The sequence below is a fragment of the Amblyomma maculatum genome, chromosome 4 (assembly GCF_055883805.1).
Source record: "Amblyomma maculatum isolate TAMU_Amacu chromosome 4, ASM5588380v1, whole genome shotgun sequence".
Taxonomy (NCBI): Eukaryota; Metazoa; Arthropoda; class Arachnida; order Ixodida; family Ixodidae; genus Amblyomma; species Amblyomma maculatum.
Window position 1 is genome coordinate 12800868 of NC_139347.1, and position 8461 is coordinate 12809328.

The window sequence follows — 8461 nt, forward strand, 5'->3', positions numbered from 1 at the left end:
CTTAACGCGGACGTTTCGCACTATGTCAAAATGTACCGCGGCTGTCAGTGTCACAAGGCACCGCTGAGAATTTGAAGCCAATAGATCCGCCATCGAGGCCCTTCCAGAAGATTGGCATGGACAACTGGGACCATTCCCGCTTTCGCACTCCGGTAGCAGAGAGATATCGTTGCTACGGATTACCTTACACGATACGCGAAAGCCTCCGCTCTACCCAACGCTACAGCCATAGATGTTGCAAAGCTTTTCTTCCATCACAATGATCTGCGCGCTGGCACACCGGATACTCCGATTACCGACAGTGATACCGCATGCACAGCTGAACTGCTACAGCAGAGTTTCCTTCCAGTCATACCGCGCATAGGAAGACGACACCATACCATCCTCAAACTAACGGCTGAACAAAACAGTCGTTGACATGCTGTCACTGTACTTCGACGTGGAGCACAAAACATGGGATGAAGCGCTACTTACGCTACTTTCGCATACAATACAGCGGTTCAGGAAACAACGACCATGTCCCCTTTCCGCCTAGTCCACGGCCGCGAGGTGACCACAATGATTGGCGCCATGTTACCACATCTTGACGACGACAACCAGAACGATGATGCTCATACCTTTCTCCACCTCGCTGAAGAGGCCCGTCGGCTGACCAGGCTGCGAATTCAGAACCAATAACGCCGAGATGCCGAACGCTACAACCTCCGACGCCGTGATGCTCGGTACGCAACTGGAGACCGTGCGTGGGTCTGCTTTCCTGTACGCCGACGAGGCCTCAGCGACACTTCGGTCCTTGCAAGGTCTTAAGACCAGTTGGGGACCTAGACTACGAGGACGAGGTCGTTCCTGATGGCTTTCAAAAGTCCCGACGCTCAGCGCTCCGAGGTGGTCCACGTGGTCTCTGAAGAACTATTACGACCGAAAGAGCTGAATTTAGTGTGTGTGTGTGTGTGTGTGTGTGTGTGTGTGTGTGTGTGTGTGTGTGTGTGTGTGTGTGTGTGTGTGTGTGTGTGTGTGTGTGTGTGTGTGTGTGTGTGTGTGTGTGTGTGTGTGTGTGTGTGTGTGTGTGTGTGTGTGTGTGTGTGTGTGTGTGTGTGTGTGTGTGTGTGTGTGTGTGTGTGTGTGTGTGTGTGTGTGTGTGTGTGTGTGTGCTTGTGTGTGTGTGTGTGTGTGTGTGTGCGTGTGTGCGTGTGTGTGTGTGTGTGTGTGTGTGTGTGTGTGTGTGTGTGTGTGTGTGTGTGTGTGTGTGTGTGTGTGTGTGTGTGTGTGTGTGTGTGTGTGTGTGTGTGTGTGTGTGTGTGTGTGTGTGTGTGTGTGTGTGTGTGTGTGTGTGTGTGTGTGTGTGTGTGTGTGTGTGTGTGTGTGTGTGTGTGTGTGTGTGTGTGTGTGTGTGTGTGTGTGTGTGTGTGTGTGTGTGTGTGTGTGTGTGTGTGTGTGCCTTCCGTTTTATTTTTTTCCCTCAAGCATACTCTTCCAACATCGGGAGAATGTTTAGTTCTGCCCGAGGGGCCAATGACAGGCGCACATTCCTCGTGTTCGCTCTGCGCTGATCGCGAGCGCTTGCCTCCTCGAGGCGAGGGAGCTGAAGTTCTGACGTTGAGCCGCTGGCCCTACCTAGCTCGCTGCCGCTCTGTGGCCATCGGTGACTTCAGCCCAAACATCATTCCGTGACAATATAAACAGCCCGCAATTTACGTAGTGTTGCTTTTTTTTCTGCAGAAAGCGAAGCAGGGTTGGGCTGTGCACCGGAGGAAGAAACGTGAGCTCTCGTCGTGTTGTACTTAAGACATATTCGATTTGAATACGTTCCCTAGGCTCTTAGACGTCTAAGTACACTTTAAGCTGGTGAGTGCTATGTTAAAACAAATGGTATTACGCCGGAACTTCAAAAACCGCTCCTGTGGCTAGGGGGCTTACGATACGAAAGGAAAGGCGTTGTAGTTGTCTGAATTCAAGGCGGACACCTCAATCGCACTATTATAGTGCCTAGAATAAGAAGGTATGAAAAGGGACTGAAAAAAGAAATAGAAAAAGAGGTGTCGCAAATTATATCAAGACGAAAGCCTTTAATGGCTCATACTGTCGTTATCAGAAGGTGTCACACTTTGGGGCCACCCTAGGTCGTGTGATGCCATCCAAGATGACTGCCACCAAGGTCAAGGTGGGCCACCCTGGGCCCTCGCCCGCTGAAGGGGGACGATTAGGACGTAAGCCTTAATACGCTTTTAAGGCGAAAGCTTTTAATGCCTCATCATTGTCAACAGAAGGTTGTCAGCGAAGTGTCACATTTTCGAGAGCGAGAGTTAGAAATAAATTAATAAATCTTGTCTCCACCGGGAATCGAACCTCAATCAATTGTAACCCCAGGCGAGCGCTTTACCAACTGCACCACGCCCCGAATCGTGAAACGCTCTTCATAATTCCCCTTGTCTACCGTGAGGATGATAGCGGGATTCCGCTAGTGACAGATACTGCGCCTTTCATTTTGCTGTAAACGAATTATAGAACGGCGGTGAACTTTGATGGTTTGTTGTACAACTTTTAATTCCATCGGAAATGGGCGTCCTCTTCCCCGCCCCCGGCACGCGTGCCGGGGAAGACGAGGAGTCGTGCGCCCGCTGATTAGGGGCTGGCAGGTAGCCCTTGACTTGTTGTGGCCTCTTCCACCAGATGGACGGTGCGGTGCTGTATCGCAGGGTCCGCGCTTCACAGCAGGGTATCCCAGGCTACTCTGCTTGTTATATTTTGTCCTATCCCTGGAGATTGTGGGCACTCCCAAATTATGTGGTCGAGGGTCCCCCTCGCCCCACAGTGTTTGCACACATCATTGTCCCTATACTCCGTTTCATACATCAAGTGCAACACTACCAAAGCTACAGCGCTTGTTTGCGCTCTCCGCATCCGCGATAAAATATAGTGCCTGCTCTTGACGAGAGAAAATAAAAGTTGCTTTGTCTGCAAGCTTAATACATTTTACATTTGCCATCAACTTCATAAAAAGCACCTCTTTTAGGGAGAAAAGGTCGGATTCGGCTAATTTGTATGTTTTTTTATGTCATTTTTGTTCGTGCCGCGTTTTGCTGCCCCGCAACCTTGCCAGCTGTGCCACCAGATGGCGTTGGCTGTGCCCTCCGCGCTGCGCATCCCTTTTTGAGAAAATGGTTTTCTGCTGCGCATTTTTTCTATAAGATCCGCTCTGTGAAGATGTCTAAGCATGCGAAGCATGTTATTGCAAACGTGTAAGCTCGGAATAGAGCCCGTTTCGACAGGAACCACTTGCCTACAGAACGAGCGCGCAGTGATACGCCTCCTGTTTTTTTTCTTGCGGACTACTTGCGTAGCTTTCGCTGCGTTGCACCTGATGTATGAAACGGAGTATAAGGTCTGGTAGCGCGTGAAACGCCCAGACCGGGTTCATGAACGTATTAGTTTGTAGCCGCCTCCACGCGACAGCTTCTCTATTATTTAGTCTAACATGTGGCAGGGGTACCAGTCTACGCCCCAATTTATAATGGTCGATGATTTCCCTGTAATTTTGCAGACGCTCGTCGTATGCCCAGCGTTCGGGGGGCTCGACGGCTACCCGCAAGTAGAGAGCTCGGGCTAGCTCGTGAGCCGCCTCGATGCGTTCATTGAAATGCTGGTTGTGTTCGACAAGAAGCGCGCGATGTACTAACACCACCTAGACAAATTCTTAGTCTAGGTGATGCTGGATGTACCGTCAAGACCGGTCATGACGTCACCAGCCGGGCGTCCGAACTAGGCGTCCGTGCAGCACCTTTCATTTGCCGCTTCCTCGAACGGCGCACAACACAGCAAACAGATGCAGACCCAGATGTCTAAGAGGCGTTAGTACAGCAGGCATCAGTGCCGTTTGAAATCGATTTACAGGATAGAAAAGGCGCAGTATCGGTCGCAATTCTCCGCTGACACATGTACCACGCTGTAAAAGAAGGGAGGAAGCTGGGAGTGAAATATTAGTTTGGTTTGGTTTGTGGGATTTAACGTCCCAAAGCGACCCAGGCTATGAGAGACGCCGTAGTAGAGGACTCCGGAAATTTCGACCACCTGGGGTTCTTTAACGTGCACTGACATCGCACAGCACACGGGCGCCTTTGCTTTTCGCCTCCATCGAAAAGCGGCCGCCGAGGTCGGGATTCGATCCCGCGTCCTTGGGAACAGTAGTCGAGCGCCGTAACCACTGCGCCACCCCGGCGGGGTCGGGAGTGAAAGAAGAGAGGGATATAGAGGTACAGTAGTGGAGGGCTACGATCCACCGCGCTATAATTAATGGCTTTCGTCTCATCGCACTTTAGTGGTCCAATGTTCCCTCTATATTTTTTCGTTACGTGGGAGGCGGTAGCTGGCAACTGACATGGCCGAGCACTAACTAGACGTAAGGCTTCCTGACATTACTTTCGGCAGACGCTGCCAATTCGGGCGTCTCCTTTCATATGAGAGGATGATATAGCCTAGACCCTTGCATTCACGTTGTCCCTAGGCGAGCCGGGCCGCATACGTCATTGATCAACATCACAGGACCGTTTAGATCGGGAGTAGGGTTGTTGTTGTAGGAAGAAGGAAAAGAAAATGCACGGGCCTGCTACTGGCTCTGTAGCTGAACCACCTCCGCTGCCTCGTGCAGACAGAAGAGAAAATAGCGAAGAAAGAAAAGGAAGAGGGAGAGAAAGACGCGCGCCGCAACAACAGCCGTCGTCCACCACCGAAGAGGTGGCGAGTGCAATGACGGCCTACAACAGGTAAAAACTCGAACAGGCTAGCCCCCGCCGCAAGCGGCAGTGACCTACCTGTCCCAGCCCTATAGGGGAGTTTTTCGTGCGGAGACCCAGGAGGCCTGCGTGCCTCGAATGCTTCGCAGAATAAAGTTTTTCCTCCTCCTCTTCCTCCTCCATAGGTCAAGCAGGCATGCACGTTCATACGGGTCGGTTAAAGCGGGGCTTTATATGTTGGCTGGTAGCCTACGTTATCGTCATACCGATCCAGGCGTCCGTGTGGCGCATTTCATTTGGCGCGAACGCCGCACCACACAGCCTATAGAAGCAGACGCATGTAAAACCAGGAATCAGCGGTTTCAAAGGCTTTCGCCTTATCGCACTTTAGTGGTCCAAAGTGCCACAAAAATATTTTTCGATCGCCTGGAGAATTGCTGAGGCTAACATTCATCCGTAATTCATCAATGTTTTTTAATAAGGATGACCTGCAGCCTAAGTGGGGAAATGGGAGAGTTAGGAAAGCTGAACCTGAAGAAGCGAGTGGTTATGTCGATATATTTTGATTGGTCTTATGGCACAACCAGTGAGGCAAGATGAAAGCACGGAATGAATGATTGATTTATAGGAAGGGAAAGGCGCGGTAACTTTATCACTTGTTTTCTGTGGACACCTCAACCGCGCCGTAAGGGAAGGGAGGAAGGTGGGAGTGAAAGTGGAAAGCGAGAAAGAGGAGCCGTAGTTTAGGGCTACGGAGTAATTTCGACCACCTGGGGATCCTTAACGCTGACATCGCACAGCACACGGACGCCTCTTCGTTTCGCCTCCATTGAAACGAAGCCGCCGAGGTTGGGTTCGAACCCGGGTACTCCGGCACAGTAGTCGGGCGTCTTACCACTGTACCACCCCGGCGGGGCGGAAACACGGAATGACGGCATGACGACTGAAGCCACTCCAGAGCGAGAGTGAGAACTCGCCGGAATGTAAGGCACGTACAGATGCGTCTCTTCGACGCCTGGCACAGGAAGCATTTGAGAGCAAACCCCTCGCCGACCTGAAGAGCGGTGCGGGTGGCACCACATACTCTCCACCCCTCCCCTCCCAAACCCGCAGTCTTAAGCGGGAAGGGGGTCTTCCTAAAGGGCCATATAAGCGCGTGACTCCTTTCTATCCTACCGCTAATTTACGCCGTTATTCGAAGGTTCGCCGTGTAACGAGCGCAGAACAGCCAACTCGCACTTGAAGGTTTGCAAAAACGGGAGCAGGAGGAGGAGAAAACATATTTGGGATAAGTGAAGTGGGCATGGAAAAAAGCCCTCCAAACCATTCGGCGACAAATGCCAATCAGGTCACGCATGTCGACTATGCGCTAGACCCCAAAACTTAGCTTTGCCAATTTCTTTTAAGAGCTCTGAGCTACACAAGGGCCGATATTTAGAATGATCGTTTATTAAAATTAAGGTAAGTTTGTTTGGCACGCGACGGCTGTCGCTAATATCAAGTTGGATTCACCGCGAGACATGAATGTGGTACAGAACATGTGTTCACGAGGCTTAAGGACACTCTCAAGTAGTTCACCTCGTCATGCGATTTTGCAGCGCAAGCACTGCCAGCACGTTGCAATGCAGAGCAGCCAACCAGCTTGCGCAAGGTGATCGAAAAACGCCATTAGGAGCGCCATGCACTCGCAAGGGCATGCAGTGCACGTAGCTTGGCATATAAAACCACCGGCGAAATTGCTGTACCATATACAGCACTACTTTATATACATTTATAATGAAGGTCTTATGAGGCTACTCCGCGTTCGATGAATCCGCTAGCAAAGCCGTAATGGGGGCTAGATAGTGGTCCATGGTCTGACTTCACGCTCCGTTTGACTGCGTCCTTGCGCTGCGATATCTACGCTACAATATATCCAAGGCTCTACTGCACATGCTAAGCTGTGCAAATTGCGCAAAATGGGAGTGGGACAGGTGGCTCGCACTTAAAGCAGTCTTGACACCAAAGTTCGGTTGCATTTTAATAACGTGTGAGATATTACTGTACACGGATCACCGTATGGTATCCGCTTAAGACAGCTTAATTTTATCTCGGCTGTTTAGGTTTCAAGAGCCAAGCGCTTGTCATAACTTCAAAGTGAAGTATAGGTCATGAGATGGCATGAAAAAACTGCAATATAATCGTTGCTTGTGCACTCGTTGAATGCGGTTGCTTAGCGTTGCAATGAATTAAAACAACGAAGGAAAGTTAATATCGCACTTGCTTTAATCTCAATGACCTAGACTTAACTTTCACATAATAGCCATCGTCAGGCTGTTGAAATTAAAGTCGATACAGTTGAGAAAATCTTCGATCATAACTATTTAGCGGTTGTAGGCAAACAGCACACGAGGACACATGTACAGCAATACGTTAGGCAACATTTCAAAGAATTTGAAACAGGCCACCAAACATTAGGCGTCTATGCTCTTTCAACTTTTCCTTACCACATCGCTACGCATCGATCACCTGTGATCGCTGAATGCGGAGTAATTTTCGGCCACTGGAGCCGCCGTTCCTTTTTTTTTTTTTGCGCAAAGCGGCAATTTGTTAAATACCCCCCCCCCCCCCACACACACACACACGTTATATATATATGCAAATAATTGAAAAGGAAATGAGGAGCTCGGAATAAGTTTAAAGGAACTGAGTCTGTGGCAAACGTTGGGTTTATATATATATATATATTGTCACGTAGTGGTGACGAGGTCGACAACACAAGTGAAGGGTCGATGACTGCACTAAACAAACTCTTTATTTGGGCTGACTTGCGCCCGCAAAAGAACTAAGCAACTCGGCGGCGGCGATAGAAACAAACGTGCTCGTCGATCGTCGAACAAAGAATGCCCGTCACACTCGGCAACGCTCAATTTAAAGGCTGCACAGAACAATCTAGATAACGTCGCAAACAGCTACCAGCACGGGCTGGAACATTGTGGAAAGACACCCGAGTGGCCGGAACCTTCGCGACAGATCTCGGTGCATCTTGGAGGAGGAGGAGGAAAAAACTTTATTTGCAGAAGAATTCGAGGCACGCAGGCCTCCTGGGTCTCCGCACGACCCCACTCACGATCTAAACGTTCATATTATGTTTATCCATGACGTATGCGGCCCGGCTGACGACGATCTTCTGCCTGGCCGGGTCCGCTGATCGCAGTGAGGTCTCCCAGTCCTCCCAGGTTCGGAGAGGCACCGGCCCGGCGGGGGGAGGAGACGCAGGGCAGGATAAAAGAATGTGGGTAAGAGTGGCCTTGGGGTGGGAGCACAAAGTGCATATGGGGGATACCGGCTGAAATTTCGAAAGTAGAGCTGGTGTCGGTAGAGTTCGTGTCTGCAGACGACGCCAGATTGACTGCTCTCTGATAGTGAGGGATGGGTGGGGTGACGGATAGATGAGGCGCTCAGCGCGGGAGTTTGCGGTGAACTCAGCAAACGAGTGCATACGATCCTTCGAGAAATCCCCCATGAGGTCCGCCTGTGCCCGGTTTCTAGACCCTCGGGCTAAGGAGTCGGCAGCCTCGTTGCCGGGATTTCCCGAGTGCGCAGGCACCCAGATGAGCTCAATCCGTCGGGGGAGGTGGGAGGTGGGCATGTGCAGCAAGTGGTGCGCCGGAGGATGAACCCGGCCCCTGGCATAATTTAGAATGGCAGTTTTTGAATCACTGAGTATGTAACTGGCATCGGTGTATGCC